The 21,999-nt window shown below is 35.4% G+C and overlaps 1 protein-coding gene across 1 annotated transcript in view; it reads right to left on the reverse strand.

Annotated features, from left to right (window-relative positions):
* The window catches only part of kcnb2b (potassium voltage-gated channel subfamily B member 2b), a 104,707-nt gene that overhangs the window by 6,491 nt on the left and 76,217 nt on the right, over nt 1-21,999 (reverse strand). The gene's annotated exons all lie outside the window — the stretch shown is intronic.

Here is a 21,999-nt window from a genome sequence, read left to right on the forward strand (position 1 = left end):
CCAAACTTTCTTTTGTATGCCTGTTCTTGTGTGCTTTATGCATCTCAAGCATCAATACCAATTTCCCTGTTCCTAGAACAACTCTGAAAAAATTAATAACATAAAAACCATTTTGCTATGATAAGAGGAGTCAGTCTCCATGCCTGTTCTGTTTGTGTGCCGTAGGTGGGACCGGAAACTGGAAAAATAAGGTTATAAATAAAACCGGGACAAAAATAGCATCCCATTTTCTTTGATTACCTGTGTTAAAATGGACCTCAATGAATGAGCGAGCGTATGCTATGAATAACAAACATGGGCATGAATGAAGTGACACAGCTCTCTGCCCGTAAATGGCTTCAGTAAATGAATGAGTGGGAGGATCAAGCGTGAGAAGACCTTCCTGCCCGTATTGACCAACTGCAGGCTGAGCTTTTCCAGTAAGAGCAGGTCGAAGGCAACAGCCGTCCCTTCACCCACGTATCTCTCACTGCGCCCTATCTGCTGAGACTTCATTCAACATGACCCATTTGTCACCCGTCCTCAAACTTTGTTAAATCATGGCCTTACCATGCTAGTATCGCTTTTTGCCTTTTTTAAAGACAGTCCTCGCAATTCTTTGTTCTCTCAATGATTGCTTTTTTTATCCTCCTTTAAAGTCTGGCAATCCAGTGAAAGAGGGATTTGGTCATATGTAACTCGTCACATGGACTCACAACCTGACGCATTGTGATAATGTTCTTTATCTTGTATTCCTTTGTAATCTCCGGCATCTTCAGATGTTTTGCAAGATCGCGATTATACGCAAACATAATAAACCCAGGGCTCAGCTTCAGAGCAAGCAGCGTATTAAAATGACGTAATTTATAATTAAACATCTAGAATTTCTGGTCACTTTTGCATAATTCTAAATGGTAAATCAGTTATTTAAGTATCTCATATATGTAATTTATCTTCCTTTACAAATATTGATTTCTGGCCAATGTAAAACCACATGCTAATGCTCCATTTCCTGTGGTGAACCATGACTCTATTACATAAGCCAGTGCAGTGAACAGCTTTGAAACTGCAGAAGACAGTTTTATGCACAAGTAACAATTACTGGCTCTGGTATTTGGGGGGGACTAATAATTTATACTAATAATAAGTTTTGCATGTTCATAAGTGTCAAATTGTAATATAATTTTTTTTTTTTTAAATATACATTCTAATAAATATTTTTTTTTTTAAATGTAAATTAATAAAACATTTTTGTTAAACCCTTTTTTTGTTGTAGCAGATGAAAGGTGACTATTATTCTGATGGCGGTCGAGAGAAGGTCTCCAAGAGTATTAGGGCTAATTAATCAAATCTTCCATGGCAGGCTTAGAACCTTTTATAAATGAGAGCAGGATTGATATTTATTACGAGAGAGTTCTCTCAATCACCTCTAGCGCAGTTCGGGTGATTCTGAAGGCCACATAGCTTTCTCTGACCTTGGCGTGTTAGAGGAGTGAACAATCTCCTTTCTTTTGAAGAATTCTGTCTGGATTATACACTGAAATTGTGCCCAACGTGCCACTAATGCAATCAATAGCAAGTTTTCATTTAGGTATTTCAACTTGTATGTCTATAATTTTACAGTAGTAAAATGATATGAAGATGTCTATGAACATAGTCATTGCTTAAATGTATCTATAAAGACCCATTAAAATGAGAACATATACAACATGTTGTTTTCAACATTAATAATCACTGTACTAAAGCAAAAGCAAATTTAAAATATTAAAATATTTTTGGGGGATACCTGTAAAATCTTGAATAAATGAATCTTTCATTTATCTTCATCTTCGAAACAAAAAATGATGATATTTTAAATTAATTTTGAGAGATTTCTCTCCCTCCATTGACAGTCCAGACAACTACCATTTTGAAGCTTCAAAAAGTTCATAATGAGATTGTAAAACTAATCCATATGAATTGAGCAGTTTAGTCAAAAAACTCTGAATAGACTCGATCGCTTTATATGATCAACAGGCTGAATTTAGGCTTTTATTCACATATAAACATTGATCAGCAAACATAAACAGATGCCGTGCATGCTGTATGTGCAAGAACAAACCTCACTGGTTCCATTGTGAGCTTCAATACCAAATCTGATGTGAGTTGATGATGTGTGATGTTGATATGTCAATAAAAGCCTAAATTCAATCTGTTCATCATATAAATTGATCGTGTCTCTTCGGAAAAATTGGACTAAACCGCTCAATTCATATGGATTCGTTTTACAGTCTCTAAATGCATTTTTTTAAGTGGAGGATCTCTCAGATTTCATTTAAAATATTTTCAAAGATGAACGAAAGTCTTACGGGTTTGGAACTACATGAGGTTGAGTAATTAATGACAGAATTTACATTTTTGGGTGAACTATCCATTTAATTCAAAATAAATTGTTTCCACACTGTCATTCAAACGTTTGGGATCAGTAGGAATAGTACATTTATACTTTTATTCAGCAAAGACACATTCAATTGATCAAAAGTGACAATAAAGAAAGACATTTCTGAAGTAATGGCTGCTGAAAAATCTGCTTTGATATCACAGGAATAAATTACATTTTAAAATATATAGTAACATAAAAAACAGTTTGAAATTGTAATACTACTTCACAATATGACTGTTTTTACTGTATTTTTGATCAAATAAATGCAGCCTTGATAACTTAGCATAAGAGACTTATTTAAAAAACATAAAAAAATTCTTACCGACCCCAAACCTTTGAACAGTAGTGTATAAAACATTTGGTAACACTTTATTTTACAGTGTCCTTGTTACATATGTTACCCTAACCCTATAAGTACATGTAGTTGCTTAATATTACTTAGTACTTAAATATAGAATTACACTGTAACAATGACACCTTAAAATAAAGTGTAACCAAATATTTTAATAATTTACTTTGGTCCCACAAACGGGGATCATCATTCCATTTGTCATTTCTGCGTTGATTTCTACTGTATTGTTTTTGCACCGTTAATGCAAATTATACTGCATGTCTGCAGTGGTGAATAAAGTGATTATGATGTCATAAAGGGAGCGGCTTCAGTGCCCGCTCTTTTAAAACCTCTGAATCACTCAACTATTACAAGCCGACCACATACAAGGTTAAACCATAATATAAGGAATGCTCAAGACCAAAGAACTGGCCATGAAATGAGCTAATGCCTTTTATCTCAGTCCACAAAGCTCCCGCTGTTCTACATTTTGTAAAGCAATAGCGCTTGTGGTTCAGGAAGTATTATAATGAGCACTCGGTGGAAACCTATTAGCAGCATGTCCCATCAGTCAAGCATGGATTTACTGAAGAACTGTGAAGTCATGGTGTTCTAAGGACACGAAGTGCCGTCTCACTTCTACTCTCCTGAGCAACTTCAATCCCGTTCCGGATTACAGCAATAGCAATGTGTCCTTTATCTGTACTGCATGTGCAGGAGCTACTTGTCTGTACACAATGTGTTGTGAAATTCATTTAGGTAATATAAGTCATACATTTTATTTATCCTCCCACCTCAGGACTTTCTATCAATCGGTCACATGCTTGCACTTTCCAAACAGCGGGAGTCGCATTGAAAATCACATACCCACAGGCAACATTACAGAGAGTGGGGTCAAATGAATACGGACCAAAGTGTCTGACCTTATTTCAGTGAATCCTTTAGTGGCCAGCATTAACTTAAATGAAGTGGGAGTTGTTAAAGAGATAAATTACGATGTGCATCCATGTCTGCTTCATGGGTTTATTGGGATAATCCTTTTGGAAGGACCCAAGGCCCTCTCATTTTGACCCAGGAACAAGTCTGCAAGGTCGCTCGCTTCTGCTTGTCCGCTTACGTCATTGCATGTGGTTGTTTTGACTGTAACAAAAGCTCATCCAGCAGCTTCCAATAAATCTATAAAATGTGTTACATGAGTTTTGAGATTAAATGTTTTGTCCAGCATGTGGTGAAAAATCTCTAAAAAGACCTGGCATTTTCCATATTCAAACATTTTCCATATTAATTTAAAGTCATTTTTAAAGTCAAGTAGAATTTTAATTGATAATTGCAAAATTAAACTATACTATTTTAATATTTACAATTTTAGTCTTAGTAAAATTAACTAAAACTAAAATGCACAAAAATGACATGATGAAATATTTACAAAATTGAAAGAAAAAATTGGTAAAAGGACAAAAACTATCACTATATTGTAAGAAAAAATTCATAGAAAAACTGAAAAGGTACTTTTAATTTTCTGCCAGGACATTAGTTGTTTACTTTAACCCTGAAACACAACACAATGAAAAGCGTAATTCAAAATATGGGTAAAACTCCTGTGACAAATCAATATGGAAAATATATATTAAACACAGTATGCTAGACAAAATGACTCCAAGACTTTTCCAAGACTGCAGCGAATAATCAAAGGGCTATGGACGTATTCCCAGGCTGGCCGATGTTTCTCAGACCGCTTTGTGTCATCGGAATGTGAATGAGGAGAGCAAATAAATAAAAGAAATTCCACTTCAACTTCTGCTTATGTGGACATAAGTCTCACTGACTGCTCAGACAAGCTCAAGAGCCTTTGGTCTTGCCACATCCAGCCAAACCAAGAGAGTTGAGCTTTAAACATCCTATCTTTCCTCATTCCATATCTTTTCATTTAAAGATGTTCAATAATGAAATACTTAAATCTGGCCAAACCCACTAAAGTATGCAACATCTTCTTGCTTTATGGTCTCAAGGTTTTAGTCACCTGTCACCTCTTCCATCCAGACCTATGTATATGTTCTTCCACTGGGACACTAACTTCCGATCTTCCAACTGTCACGGTGGACAGCCGTGTAATTTCCTGTCTCGGCCTGGTTGGCTCTTACCTACACGGCATGCAAGAGAAATGCCCTGGGCCACACCAGTCTTTCTGTCAACCTGGAGAGGTTATTGATTGAGTACACATCACATTATGGACACTGCAAAGAGCAAGCTCTGCCAAGCCATATCGATCGGCCACTTTGTACATAATCGTGCTTGATGCACCTTGAAGTGGGACAGTTTGCTGCCCCACGTCATCAATACTAGTGCACAGATGGGGTTATTTTTAAGTATGGGATCAATTCCTGTCGTTATGACTGGGGAAATGTTGAAGGATCACCCAATATGATACTCAAATATTGTTATTAAGAGAGTCAGAGGAATATATGGTAAATGGTGCTTGCTGTTCCAACAGGGAGAAAAGGTAAAATACACTGTCATTGTGGAGCTTCCTTCTTAGAGACAAAAGATTAACAGAGAAAAAGTACAGTATTCAGGTTGAGTGCCAGTTATGAAATGTTACGTTGCATCAGTAAATGTTTATTTATACGACACCATTTTAAACCAAAAAACTGATTTTTTCTTAATGTGTTTTGCCAATTCGCTTACACGACAACGACGTTTTGGGGGCCTGGAAACGCAAACTTTTGTAGACGGGTTTCAAAGTGCATGTTTTTGAAAATGATACCATTATCGTCTCCGTGTAAACTGTAAAAACATGAATTCGTGGCATCATGCAAATGCGTATTACATCTTCAGTCAATAGGCTCGTAGTTTTTCTTTACAAAGTGACATCGCCAACTACTAGCCTGATATGCATAATACAGCTTTTTAATAGTTTTCGCAGATTCGTGTGAATGGGGATCGTTTTGATAATGTTGTCGTCTCTACGCAAAAAAACTGTCTGAGCATTAATGGTAAGACTTTTTAACTTGCATCAATACACCAGTAGGTGGTGCTTAGTGACTGCATTATGATTCATTGAATCATTTATTCGCTTGGTTCAAAACGCTGATTAATTCAGGAACAAAACAAGTGACTTGCTAAATTTGGAACCGTGTTGTATGCTAGTATTGTTCCAAATTTATAACTTTTTATTTTTCAGTGAAACATTCACTCAACTGATTCGTTCTAAACACTGATTCATGTAGGAATACCATATTGAGCTGCTCAGAGTCATATGAGCAATAATTACTCTACTGTCGGTTCATTCAGAAAACTTTACATGTGAACAAATGCAAAGTTTCTTGGGAATGCAAAAGTTTTGCGAGAGAAAGCGAACGCATTGAAATATATTTTTTAATAATTTGAATTATTATTAAATTAGTTTCCATACTTCCATACATGCTTGGTGTTTTTCTGGCCAGCGTTTCTGTTTATGCAGTTTATTTCTTAGTTATCATATTAGTCATGACATACCAGCTCCAAACCTTTGAAGTTACTAAGCATTGATTTATCGCGACGAATCTTGGCTGTTTAAAATGTGTCGAATAAAATGAAACAAATGTAAATGTTGCTGAGCTTCAGGAGGTCAGTACGTGTTTGACTGCCATGGCAAAAGCGAGTGATGTGATTGGCACTGGCTACAGACAGCTTTGCTCAGGTCGGTCCCAGGCTCATCTCCACAGCGTTGAGACCCCGGAGACTTTATTGACTGGGCTATGAAAAATTTTGGTTGTACAAGCTCCAAGGTTTTAAGGGCTTTGGGAGCTAAGCCAATCTCAGCTTCAAGAGAAATGACCGCTGATCCATAAAGCAGAGAAAAAAAACACCGAAAAATAAAGTCAGGAGTGTCAAGTGGCCCACAGCTGATATTTCATGATGCAGAGATATGCTTTACTGAATGCTTGGTCTACAAATTACACCACTTCTTCAGAATTCGAACAACCCCACTGTGTACCCATTCAGTACCTGAATATAAAAGAGGAATCCATCGATGTACTTGATTAAATTCAGTCCTTTGTGTGTCATGCTCTGGCTGTTTTCAATTAATGATGCTAATAAAGACAACCAGCCTCTTCATCTTCCTTTAACCATTCCTAATATGATCAATAATGTGTCTCGACATGCTTTAGTGAATATTTCATCACCACTCAGAATGTTCCTCTTAATGAGGCCCTTAATCTAAAATTCACTAATACAGACATCACTTATCGCTTTTGAGACAGGAAAAGACAGAAGAGCAAACAAAACATCCCGTTTTTAAAATCAATTTGACAAATGACTGCCATGTATAATTGATGCACTCTTGTAAAAGGTTGAGGGGAAACCCTGGAGCCACGGCTTCTAGTGTAATGACTTTCCAATAGGTAAATCTAATCAGACTGAAAGTGCTTGCTATTAGCTCTCATTGACTCACCTAGCCATTCATAGCGCCGCTGGCACTGTCTCGTTCTAAACCTCGAGTCTGTATCTTCACGCATGACATCTTCTCTTCAAAGTCTGTCCTTCTCTCTTTGACAGATGCCAATATTATTGACACGGCTTCTCTTAAACCGTTCGTCAAAGGCTCAGAGAGAACAATCTAGCCTTAAGCTTCAATACGAGACAATTCTTTGAATGCACCAGTAAATACCCTTGTAAATGTTGTACAGTAGGTTCTGTGACGGATTGATGGGTGTGGGGGAGTGGAAGGAAACACTCTCTGTCATACACTGAAAGCTGAGCCAGGTTTGGAGCAATAGAGCAGCAGTTTCCCACAATGTACCTGCCAATCCATTTGATCCAATCAATATATATATATTAAGAATAATTTAGTGCAGATATGGCTGGGTTATATAGCCTAAACAATTATAATTGTATTATTTTATTATAATTAAAGTTCAGCATTATGTATACTGATATACTTGATATACAGTATATATCAATGTTTATGTATTTGCTCTAAAATGGCTTAGACATATAAACATTTTTCCACAAAGGAATACAATTTTAACCAAATAGCCATTGCAGTAGACAAGTAGATTGAAAGTGTTAAATGCAAAACAGTGTTGGTATTCACTAAAACTATTAAAATCATTTTGGTAAATGAAATAAAGCTGAAAGAAAATTAAATGTAAATATTAGATGATAAACTTAAACAAAAATATTAATATTGTTTGCCTATAACAGAATTAAGTTGAAGTACAAAACTAAAACTAAAACTGAATTAACATAAAGCTATACAGATATAAAATAAAAAAGACAATATAAAATTCAATTAAAACTGAATATAAAATATTATTAAATAATAGTATATAAATAATCCTAAAACAACACTGATGCAAAATACAGTAAATATCCAGTTAAAATGTTCAAGGCAAATTTCCCACTGAATATAAGGCACAAAATAATTGAATCATTTTAATTTGTTTGCACCATGGAGACATCCCTGAACAATAAATAATTAGTACTGACCAACTATTGTCATTTTTGCTGCTGAAGTTTTTTTTTTTTTTTTTATCAGAGATGCTATTAAAACACTCATATATGCAAGTTAGCACAAAAAGTTATTTCCAAATATTCTCAATATTAATTTTTGCTTAATTTTATACAGCAGTGAAATATATTGTGAATATTCCGTAATTATCACCCAATCCTAATTGCATTCTTCATGAATCATCCAATTGAACCCATTGGATACTCTGTGCTTATCTAGAATCCTTATGCATTGTCACTCAAAAGGAGAAGTGTTTTTGTATTTACGATGTCTTCAGGACACCTTGAGGCAGGATAACTATGCTCATGATCCAGTAAACATTGTGGGAATGAGCTGCCCTATGGCTTTCAATGCCCAGAAGCACAGCCACCTTGAAGAAACTGGAAACACACAGAGCATCCTTCCTCTTAAACACGCATGCCGTGCTTCCATTACTACTTGCAGTAATTTAAACATAGCCAGTTTTATACAAAGGAGGGCACTCAGCATTTTGGAGTCTTTTTTTGTCTTGTAACTATGCAACGGCACTCTCGGGGTTCAGTCAATCTATACCTTAAAATGTGAAGCTCAGTTCATGAGCAGCATCTCCAGCTGTGTGGGCTGATAGGACATGAAAGGAACCGTAATGGATAACAGATTCACACCCACTCACTCACTGGTCATCCTTTCTTTCTTTCTTTCTTTCTTTCTTTCTTTCTTTCTTTCTTTCTTTCTTTCTTTCTTTCTTTCTTTCTTTCTTTCTTTCTTTCTTTCTTTCTTTCTTTCTTTCTTTCTTTCTTTCTTTCTTTGGAATGTTTTGCAGGCTATCAGCATTTCAGAAACTGAGAGTTGTGCAGCTTAGAGCTGCGAGCTACTGCATTGTGGGAGGAGATGCCCGTGTAACTTTAACTAATTGGTGTTTCTATTCACTACTAAACATTTTCAGAGATGGATGACTTGAGTTTCCCCTCTCTCACATTCCACACACTCTTCTCTGGTGCATTTCCAAGTAATGATAGCCTCTTAAATACCATATCTTGTCTGCCATCTGTTCTCTGAACATATTCAAGGTCTGTTGCTGATTTTTGTATTTTTCTAATTTCCTCATGACTTGCAAGCACCATGTCACCTACAGCAAGCATGCTCACTCTAGTGTATGTACTAATACACAAGGCTAACAAAACAGATAGAGAGAAACTATTGACGGAAAACTGATTAGGGAAATACAGTATTACTGTAAAATTAGTGATACATACAGTAATCAAAAGAATAATAAGCATGACCACACAGAATCAAAATCATGATTGCTTAATATATATTTAGGCAAATTCGGTTAATGCTTTCAGCTACTGTGCATTAAGACACATTTCACCTATTTAAATCCATTCCACAGTTTTACAGAAAATGGGAAAAAAGTCCTCCAATTAATTTTGGGCTTACTAATACAGAATAATATTTAGTATAATAAAATATTTAAAATAATACTTAGGGAGAAATAATTATTCATTAAATGTATTATTTAACTCACTGGCATTAAAAGAAGTGTGGGGTCAGTAAGATTCTTTTAAAGAAAATAATAAGAAGGACACATTAAATTAATGAAAAAGTGACAAAGACATTTATAATGTTACGAAAGATTTGTATTTTAAATAAATGCTGTTCTTTTGCACTTTTTATTCATCAAAGAATCCTGAAAAAATGTATAATGTCATGGTTAAATGTTAAATTGAATTATAATTATTAACTTACTCTGGGTTGGAAATGGGCTTTCATTGCTTTGCACTTGCAAAAAAAAAAAAAAAAAAAAAAAAAAAAAAAATATAAATATATTATATATTATATTATATAATATATTATAAATATATAAAAATATATAAAACACTTATTTTATGTAACAGTTTCCACAAAAATATTTGCAGTAGAGCTGTTTTAAAAATGTATATTAATAAGAAATATTTCTTGAGCAGCAAATCAGCATATTAGAATGATTTATGATGGATCATGTGACTGAAGACTGGAGTAATGATGCTGAAAATTCAGCTTTGTCATCACATTACTAAATTACATTTTAAAATATAGTAAATAAAAAATGTCTTACAGCATAAGAGCATGAGGGACTTCTTATGCTCATTAAATAATTACCGACCCCAAACTTTTGTATAGTGCAGGGTTTCTCAAACTCGGTCCTGCGGGCCACTGTCCTGCACAGTTTAGCTCCAACCCTGATCAAACACACCTGAGCAAGCTAATCAATGTCTTCAGGATCACTAGAAACTCACAGCTAGGTGTGTTTGATCAGGGTTGGAGCTAAACTGTGCAGGACAGTGGCCCTCCAGGACCGAGTATGAGGAACCCTGGTATAGTGTGTAAATATAATAATATCATTTCATTAATAGTTTAGGCATGTATAGAGCTCTAAGTTAGACTGAAATAGAAACCTTATTCTGTGTAATATATCTGCTGCCCCAGAAACCACACCTCTATGATAACGGCACAAGAATAGCAGCAAAAACAAGAAAACTGAGTTAGTATAGATTTGAACTTCAGTGGGAATCAGAGTGGGTTGATACTGTATGTCATCAGTGCCCCAAATGCATCAAGGGAGATGTGCGATTAAGATGTTTGACAGTTCTGGGAATGACATGATTATCCGTAATGGAATCCGGCTCTGTTTATTTCCTTTCTCAATTTTACCCCGCATCATTGTGGGATTACTGTTGCAAAAAGTCCTCGTGACATTTATGACAGATGTGCCGTTGAATACCGGGAGCTTGCAGGTTTTTATATGAACATTGATTAAACCGTGTCTCGATTAAATTGTCTTCTCACTTTCACTTGTGTACGGCCCTTTTTTTGCTTCCAGAGAGTAAGTGACACTTTGAGGATTTTGAACAGCCTCCCTAATAAACCAAACACTAAAAGACAAAAAAAAAAAAAAAAAAAAAAAAAAGGTTCTTCTGATGGCATCTTGTATGGAAGGCAATAAATAAAAACTAAACTAAAAAGGTAATTATGATTTAATCTTTTAAACTTATATATATATAAAATATATATATTATGTACACCAGTGGGCATCCATACTTGAAAAAAATTATAATTTAAACAACAACAACAATATATATATATTGTTATAGGCTACTCACTCTCTTTCCCACCAAACATCCCATGTGTGACCTGAATGTGATCAGATGTGCTTTGCACAGTGAACATGGAAGAATAGACACTGAGGAATATAAAATGTAATTGGATACCAAAAAATAAATAAATAATACAGTCATCAATTTTAAGCACTAAGATTTATGGATGCATCTACCCAGTCGGGCACGTTCTCCGATCGCTGGCTGCATTGATTGTGAAATGTGATTTCATTTTATCTGTCGTTGTTGCAGCTAATATAGCAATTAGTCTAAAATTCCTATTGATATTCCATATCCAAATACCAGATCCAGGCATTTAATGTCAAGAGGATTTAGAATCTCATTCCCTTTCCAGAGTATAAGGGGTGGAGGGATAAGAAATTGGAAATAAATAAGGACAAAAGAAAGATGCAGATGAACAATAGAACAAGCTCAAAAACCCAGCTGTCCCAAACAACTGAATTAGCAAACTCTTTTGTCTCTTGCTGCCGGTGTGTAAAAGAAAGCTCTCATCCACTTAATAGGTAGTTTAATGAAAGCACCTTCTGATAAAGAGCTAAGTTCTTGCTTTGACTCTATTCTTTCTCAGTATGACACTCTATGAGTAGCTGTCCTTCAAGCTGAATTATGCATGCAGAAGATTGTTTGCCCTTTGAGAATACACTGCACGGAAGAACGACTTGTCTCATCATTTTCTATTTAAGTTGTTTTAGGCATAATAGTAGCGCCATTCACAGCAGTCTCCTTGAGAGCAAACATTGAATGTCAGTAGGTTGACATCTTTCATATCATACCTCAAGGATTATGCAGGTTATTTCAGACTTGGGTGAGTCAGTCAGTTGTCAAATTGAGGTAGTATGTCATTTGAAAACTCATCATGCACTTCCTCAAGTTAGAGGCGGCCACAGTTGTAATGCCTCAAGCCAGCGATCTGATTTTGGGAATACCTTCCAGTTCGATCCATAAGTGTGAAAGGTTTATGTGACTCCACATACTGTCAAAATGACTGGAATGTCACACTTGTTGTTACTAGGGGGAGTTATGTACACCAGTGGGCTTTTAAAGGCTGTTCACTTTCACAACATGCAGAAGTATTTAACTTATGCACAAAATTGGAATATCACATAAAACATTTAGGAATAAAGCAGTGTTTCCATCCCAGATGTTCAAGAGAACAAAATCGTCATTTCCTAGGAAATTGGTGCAAAATACCTGCAATAAAAATGGACGCTGTGCCACTGTGGCTCTTTTTTTTCTTCTTTTTTTTTACAGTACATCATAAATTACTTGCGCCTCAGAGCGTGCAGACAGACGCAATAAACTTTGTCATGTCGTCTTACGTTTGGATGCCTGGTGTAATTAATTTTGCACCTACATGTTAACTACCAGTCATTCGAATATTAGTAGACTGCTTAATATCTGCTAAAAAAATTTGTTAATGGTCCCCAACAGACATTCTACTGACTATGTACCTTTGCAAGTACGTCAACTTATTCTACTAATCCTAACCTAACAATCAACTAATACTCTGAGAGTTAGTTGACATGTACTTGCAAATTAATGAGAGTTAGTTGACATGTTGCTTATACACTGTGAAATCTAATTAGTTGGACTTACTTAAAAAAAGCATGCAAACCAATTGCCTTAAAAAAAGCAAGTAAAGTGAAATAGGAATAGTATGTGGTACTGACAAATGCTTAGTTAGTATAGTTCACACAAGAGTTCTAGTAACTAAAAAGGAACTGTAGAGAGTACTTTATAATTTACTTTAAATAAAATATAATTGTTACCATTGTTGTGTTTTGCAGGCTGAATGATGAAGTCTGTGTGACTCAAGTATGATCAATTGCAAGATTGTCACAAATATAGAGGGATAATATCAACACAATTAAAAGTTTCACAAGGTGTATAGGACATAAGTGTTATCAACAAAATTATAAAAGATCATTAATTGACATGAAATATGTTATACATCATTCATTCATTCATACATACATATATATATATAAGTAATATAATAATAAATATATATATATATTTATATATATATATATATATTACTTATCTTCCTTTGAAACCGAATAACTGATTTCTTGTTGCAATTGCTGCATCAATGGGAAGAGAATTACAATAGTGTAAATGAAGTTCCAAGTGCCCAACCAAAGGGATCACTAATCGCCATAATGGTGACTAAAAACATTTTAGGAAAATCAACATCAATTTATGAAGTCAGCTTATGTGATGTTCTCTCAAATGTATCAGTTGTATTAAAATTTCAGCATTCAAGATGACTTTGGGAAATGAGTGAATGCAAACAGAGTCCATTAAGTGAAAAGTCCATTAAGATTTTCCCCGCCTCAAAAACCACACTCAAACTAATCAATTAATCTTAACTTGGGTTTTCTTAGTAAACAAATCTTAGTATGTGAATAGTACAGATTACTAGATTTTTACAATTAAGTTAAGACATTAAGTAAAGTTAACTGAAAAGTGTTAGTTAGAATCACTGTTGGATTTTACAGTGTAGTTTGTAGCATGGCTTGGTGATAAACGGTAACGATAATTATCACAATTTAAACGATAACAAGAGTTCGATATAATGTTTATGCACCAAAAGCAGAATGAAACAGCGCTACTCATTTTAACCGTGCAACATTCATCCTCTCGGCTCAAATAGCAGCGCAGCGTTTACTCGCCGATCGGTCTCAGTCATGTGACTACTGTGAGATCCAGCGAGAAGCGCTTGCATTTAGTGAAGAACACAAATGTCTCTGTTATTTAAACTAGTTCAGACGAGACCACTTTGGCAAGTTACTTGGGTTTTTTAAACACAATTTATCTTTGGCGGTATGGTTCCTTATGGGGGTTCTTGCTCCATAATTAATGACATACAGAGCTTTAGCATTAACCCCCCAATGGAACCATCAGCTTGAGTGATTTACAGATGATTAAGACAGTTTAGTAATGTCTTTAAAGCAAAACAGTTTATAGTGTAGCTTGGCTATGAGGATGAGTGTCTCTCGGCGATGATGTCCATGACAGCTAGGACTTGGAAGCCTTGGTAATCTGAAACAAAGAAGACGAAAGCCAGAAGGTGCGCAGAAATATGCTTGATACTTATAGTGGTGAGGGCGGGAGGGTTGCGAGCAGTTTGATCATACTACCGAGCAGTAATGCCACATATATATATATATATCCTTCCGGTCTAATAGGAGATCGTGTCAGCTGATCGCGGCCTATGCGTACGTGGCCTGTCTCAACTAACGCTGCACTCGATTTTAAAGCCAGATGAAACAGGAGAAACACTGCCCAAATATCAGTCAGAATGCTTTTCAGTCTACAAATTGCCATCATCTACCATGGATTTAACACCAGCTGCACCATGGTATTGTGGAAGAAATGTGGGATATTCATATATATTTTTATTACGTTAATGTAGACATTTATTAAATGTATTTGTCATCTCCAGCCGCTGGAGTTTCCTTAAAGGACAAGTTCGGTATTTTACACTTAAAGCCCTGTTTACAGATCTGATGAAATAGAACGGTTAAGATTAAAATTTGGACACATGCTCCTGTCCCGAGAATTTTAGGTTTATTTCGCTTTTGTGGACCTATTTTGCCAAACGCATCACACCCGTGATTCTTCCGTTGAGAGCTTGAATAATAGACACTCCAGCCCAGTTGGTGGCGATAATGCACCTTTGCCAATTGCAAGCAAACCACGGCCATTTCATTGAATACACAGAAGAAGCAGAAGAAGAAGCGGCGGAGTAATACCGTAAAGGTGCTGCGGTCTCACAGCAAGTCAATGGAGTTGGACAAAAACTACGATAAAACCTGTTGGAATGCATCTTTTTCAGCGATTTTTGATGGAACATATCAGTGAACACCCCTGACCACTCGGTGAGTTTCACGTCTTTGTAAACGAAAGTTTAATGTGTTTTTAGGACGGAATCTTCCAGTGCATATAGACAACCATTGTGGGGGTGGTGGGGGGAAGCGAAATAAACCAAAAATTCTCGGGACAGCAGCATGTGTCCAAATTTTAATCTTAACCGTTCTATTTCATCAGAAACGATCTGTAAACAGGGCTTTAAGTGTAAAATACCGAACTTGTCCTTTAAGCTCCACCAGAGGGCACTTCTCCCTAGTCCTTTACCATTGCATCTAGAACTACGTTTCCCATAAACCTTTGCCTGGACTCAGATATGATTACATCCACCTGTGCATCATTACCTTGTTAACCCGGCCTATAAAAGTCAGTCTTTGTCAGTTGTTGTCTTTGTGAGGATGTAGCGTATGTTTTGCCTTGTGTTCCTAGTGTTCTGGATTTCTTGTTCATGTTTGGATTATATATATATATATATATATATATATATATTGGATAATTTCTGCTTGCATTTCGATCCAGTCTCTCCTCTTCCCTGCATTGACTATGTTACAGTATTAAATGAGTAATACAAATACAGTATTTTTTGTGATTAAGCTATAGCATTTGTGTGTTTATTTGTATTTAGGCTAATGTTTTTCATACAAATACCATAGAATCCATATGGCACAATCTGAGACGTTGCAATTGTTTTCTGACGGGTGATATGGATCATGTTAGGAGGGGTCAGGGGGTTTCTCCCCCTGAACATTTTTAAATTCTGGCTTCTAAACATACCATTTCAAAGCAGTTTGGGAGGGACAGAAATACCTTAACGGAGCTAGCAGCAACCCTCCTCTATCTGAGGTCTAAGTTAAAGTATCTATTTTGTAAGTTTATGTAAAAGACAGGTTGATGAAAGAACTGTAAGCTCAAATTCAAAAGCTTTTGAAGTCTACTTCATTAAAGCATGTTTACACACACACTTACTGTACACTTAGGCCTACTACACATGATTTTAAAAACAGTACCATTGCAGTTTTTATGTTATGATATAGGTATGTGACCTAAGAACGATCTTACATTAAAGGTACATAAAGGTGCTGAGGTCTGACTTTGTGGTGCTCTGAAATTAAGTTATTTTAATATTAATATGTGATGAAGGACTTTGAAAGAAGTTTGACAGATTTCAGTGCTGAATAAGGTTAACACTACCCCGTTTATTTGAAAATGGTTAATATTTGACAGAAATGTAAAAAAGTAATCAAATCAAATGTAATATGTAACATTACTTTAGTAAAATCATTGAAATACTGTAGTTGCACTGCTCATTATTATATTTTAAATAAGGAACTTGTAAAGAGTAATTTATGAGCTAACAGATTTTGCAGTTAGCCTACAACAAATTTAACACCCTCGTTTCTATGAAACTGAAAACAATTGAACCAGCTGGAGACTTTGACACAAGACAAAACAGAACAAATGTTTCAAAACCGATCAGATAACGTTACTATGGCTTTGAATGGCAGTAACGTTAGCCAACTAGTTTACGGTTAGACTAGGCTAGCTATCGATAACGTTACACTGACACAACTTAAGTTAATGCTCTGAATTCGCAGCTAATATCAAATCCATAACTTTTTGATCAAGTAAAATTTCCAGGTCAACCACAAATAATCCCACTACCTTTTAATATCATCCGATAACTAATTCAATGCCGATTTGTTGCTTTGCCCACTTACCACTTCAAGACCATCTGTAAAACATTGCCAGCTCAACGTGCGAGACGAGTGAGTTGCTTGAACATACACAGCAAAGATTCTAGAGCGATACGCGCGTAGCGCTCTAGATTTGATATACACAGACACCATATTAGGAAAAAGGGGCGGGCTGATGCATTGCTGACCGATTTATTACACATCCAGAAGAATACATTTGAGTCGTTATAGGCTCTGGTATATTATGGAGCATAATAGGAATAAAGTTGTGACAAAAAAATTATCAGGGAGGAAAAATCTGAGGGGGCACGTGCCCACATGCCCACACTTTGAATGGGCATGACGCCACTGTGTTTGTACCCGTTAGAACATGCAAAAACTATGAAATACATTTTTCTATAAAGATATTTATTTTGTTAAGGTAAAATGACTGGAAAATAATTCCAAAACAGTGTTTGTCATATTCTGACAATAAAGAGTAGTTTAAAAGCACAATTAACGGTCTGGTTTCTTCAACTTCAATCTGCCTTTAAACTTGAAAGAAACATTAAGATTTGACATTTATCATGATATGAAAAAAAAAATAAAAATGTTGTGGCCATACCGCTCTTATTAGTAGAATGTCTAAAGTGGACTATCAAAATAAAGTGTAACCATTTATTTACACTTTTAAATTTAGTGCCACTCATAGTCATCCATATACTTGCTGCAAAGTTCTTGCAATTGTACTTAGTTTATGAAAAATAATGAGTGTACAAAATAGATGCATGATAACTTAACGCATGATTATATATTTACTTGCAGAGCACATTCCCCTAAAATGCCTGAAATACTGTATGCCTATATGATCAGAGCAAAGCCTTACTGAACTTCCTTTTATCTTTAAATGAGTTTCCCGGGATGACACACCGTAAGCATTATTTTACTGAGCCGGTGAATATTGTATGTCCACTGGGAATAGAAAAGAGCAGTTGTATAGCCACTTTTAATCAGGTTTAAATAGGATCTGTTTAAATGATGTTCTCATGAATAAATTTATTAAGCTGTGAACTCAGCAGTCAGTCCCAAATTAATTAACATACGCGGGAAAAACAAGCTGATTCTTATCTGGCAGTGCAATTCACACGCTCACTTGAGTGCCTCTGTCTTAGTTAGCTGTAACAGATTTAAATGAAGCTTACAGAGAATCTGCAACATTCTCGAGGACATTAGAGGGTGAGGGTCATTTTCACTTGAAACGGGTTATGAACGCCACTTGTAGAAGCGTGCGTATAATGAAAAGCTCTTGGTTTGCATTAGCCTGACGGCCAGATAATGACATGAATTCTTGAGACAAAGGTGCCCCGGCATTGTGGTGATGATGGTGTATGCCATCGCCTTGACAACGGATAAATGGATCTCCCATTCATGGATGGGATTGTGAGGGAAACAGGCAGAGATCTGCATAGAAAAGACGCATGTTTATTTCAGTGAGATCAATGGTCTGTTCTGAGGGGGTGTTTACTTTGCAGCAAAACCAATGTGACATCTTGCTTAAAGCAATAGTTCTCCTCAATTTTGCATTTAAACCTGTATGCTGCTAATTTTTCCTATGGAATACTAAAATGGAAACTTTGAAAACAAAATAAAAATATATAGGCTAAAGAAAATAAATAAATAAAAATGTAGCCTGTATAACTTGTGCACTATATTTCCAGATCTTCTATCTACAATATTTTTAACATAAGTGTGTTAAAGACTTGTACTTGTTGTTATATTTTATATATATATATATATTACAGTAATCATAAACACACTGGTTTGCACTGCAAATAGTTTTGCCATTTACTGAAATACCATTTAACTTCTTGTTATTCTTCCAGTTCTTTGTGTCTGCTAATGAAGCAGAAGTCTTGCGCATTGACAAGAAATAGCTTACCTTCACAATGCAAAATATGCTGGAACAGACTGAAATTGATCATTATATTATTTACTGATAATATTTCCCTGAAATGACATTAAACATGCATGCATGCCTTTAAAACATTATAACATTTTATAACACTTTACAATAGGTTCCATTTGTTAACATTAATGTTGAAACATGAACTAACAATAAGCAAAATTTTTTTTTACAGCATTTATTAACCTTTGTTAATGTTAGTTAATACAAATGGTCATGTTCATGTTAGTTTCCAGCGCATTATATAATGTTAACGGATACGACTTTTGATTTTAAAAAAGTATTAGTAATTGCTGAGAATAACAGTATTTAAGATTATTAAATGTGTTTTGTTAGTTCATGTCAACAAATGTAGTTAAGTAAAGTGAACAAATTAAACTTATTGTAAAGTGTTAGCAATAATTTAATTACAGCCAGTAAATAATTAGTAGATATTAAACCTGAAGTATTACAAAATTACATAAAGTAAATCAGTCATATTATTAAACGTCTCACAAAAAAAAGGTCTCAGATAGAAATACCATGGTGGTTGTATACTGAAATATACAGTATTTATACAATACTATAGTATTAGAAAAGAACATGGTGTTCTTCGAAGTATCAAATGCCATGGTGTATATATATATATAGGCCTATATACTTTTGATCCAGATAAGACTCCTGTCTTGTGTTACCCAGTCTTAAGGACTTTTAAGTTGACTGTTCTCATTGTTTCATGTGTCCTGTTCCTGTGGCCATGTCTGTAGTTTTCTCTGTTGATTAGTCTTCCCCAGATGTGTCTTGTTAACTTGTTAAGCTTGTTTGCCCCTGTATATTTAAACCCCCGTGTTTCTTGTTTTCTTTGTCAGGTCTTGTCCTACACGGATGTATACGTTTGGAGCTACTCTGTTATCGGTTCCCTGGTTTTGTTGTGTTTACTTATTAAACTAGTTTGCGTTTGGATCCAGCTCTCCCTTTCTTTTTAAGTTCACCCTGCGTTGCAATTGTAATCACTCTCTCTAAAAAGTATTGCATTACTTATTACTAATCACTTTCTAAATCCCATATCAACCTCAACCAGTTGAACAATAATAGGATAGATATGAAACTTCTCTTTTAATTCAAAAAGTAAAACAGCAGTTTTTTGTTTTAAATGCAAATGTTCAAAAATTTCAAAAGACAACTGTAATTAATTATTAACCAAAATTTGAGAAATGGCCAGAAATAAAGAGAGCTGCTGGGCGCTCTCTGTAGCTTTATGAGATGCTGATGGGACGGCTGGGCTTGAGGGAGGCTGGATGCTATGCCCTCTCTCTTCACGGAAGATTTACTTTAATTCATTCAAATGAGTGCGAGCACACAGAATAATTTGGACATTTAGGAGGGAGATCTTTATAATGGAGCGCTGTCAGATTTCAGCCACACAATCTTCTGCATTAAAAACCCATGCAGAGTCATTTTAGTGCTCGTATTTCCTGAGCACTGAGGGGTATAGTGACATCAGAGAAACTCAAAAGTTTCCACGCTGTGCTACTAGCAGGTGAAGAAGTATCAGATTATTTGACAACTCTTCTTGAATTAGTAACCGTATATAACCTCTTATATCCTTACTAAAGATAGAATAGAAATCCTATTACAGTTATCCCAAAACGTCCTCACATAGAACGTTAACTGTATGTATGCTTCTGTCATGATAGCGACTGACTCTCTCTCACTCTCTTTATCTCTCTGACAGAGTCATTCACAAATGACATAAGTCTAACTACTTAACCACTGTTACGACGGATGGCTAGTGCCAAGCAGACCTCTGTGTCAGCGTCAAGGAGCAGTGCAACCAGATAGGCTTCAGACACATCTAGGGATTTAAGCATTGCTTGAGAGCAAATTAACAACCACTGAAAAGCAGGAGGTTGCAGCGGGACCATTTATCTGTGTCCTTCACAACAGGGCTTGTTAGAGTTATAGAGAAAAAAGTTCCTCTTTTATTTTTACTGACATCAGCACAGTCTCAACTGAGTTTCGCAGACTTGCAAACTTCAGAACTCAAGATACAAGTCATCTTCTTTAATAAGAATGCCCCCTTAGATCGAAAATATTCGAGGATATTTTGATTTTCTTTTTTTGAAAGTCAGTGGGGACCAGTGTTGTTTTGGACCCCATTGACTTTCACTATGGATTAAAACATTCTTCAAAATATCTTATTTTGTGCTCTTCATGACAGAACATATGCGTTTTTGCATTATAGCACTCCTTTTCATTGTTTTTCTGTGCAAACATGTGAGTTGCATTCACGTCTTGCGTCTTTTGCATGACACACCGCTTTAAAAACACAGCGCTTAACTTAACATTTTTTTCCACTGACTCACTGACTAAAATGCTCATATAATGATCCAACAATCTCAAAGAACTCAAAAATTCAGTTTTAGGAAGACAGAAACATAACAAAAAAGATAAAGGAGAAGGGTTCATTATTAATAGAAAACCAGTGCCTCCACAGGGATGGTTGGTTCGTGAGTTTTGCGTGCTTGTATAAAAACAAATCCTATAACAAGGAGAAGTTGCTTCATGAGGCGTTTAGTGTCTTAACTGCTCCATCTTAATGGCACTTTCCTTCAACTTTAATTCTAGCTCATAAAACCCACAGACAAAATGACGCATGCCTCTTTAAACATTTCCTGTGTGATCATTTAATAATTTGTCTAGTATGCAAATAATAAATAGGAGCCAATTAAATGCTAAACAGCATATTTTTAATTTGGACGCTGTGTTTGGAGCTTTAACACTGCTACTGAAATAGCCTGGAGTCTTTAATATGCTTTTTAAAATTTGAGACCTCATGCTGTCTCATTAATTTCCTTAGTGCCAGGCTTCCTTTTTGCTTTCTTCAAAGTCTATTCTCACTAAATAAGCACATTCAGTGGTGATATTATTCGTGGATAACTGGGAAAAATGATTACTGATATCAATAGTGGAATTACTGCTGATAATTTATTTTGGTGAGCATTTTTTGTAACATGTATTATTATATAATACAATATAATACCATACAATAAAATTGAAATATTATGATCATATATAAAAAATGATCAAATTCAATGCTTCTAATTTTTCAGTATAAAAATAAAATACAACAATGTAAAGTAAATAA

Source organism: Leuciscus leuciscus (genome assembly GCF_965113295.1).
Source record: "Leuciscus leuciscus genome assembly, chromosome: 11".
NCBI lineage: Eukaryota > Metazoa > Chordata > Actinopteri > Cypriniformes > Leuciscidae > Leuciscus > Leuciscus leuciscus.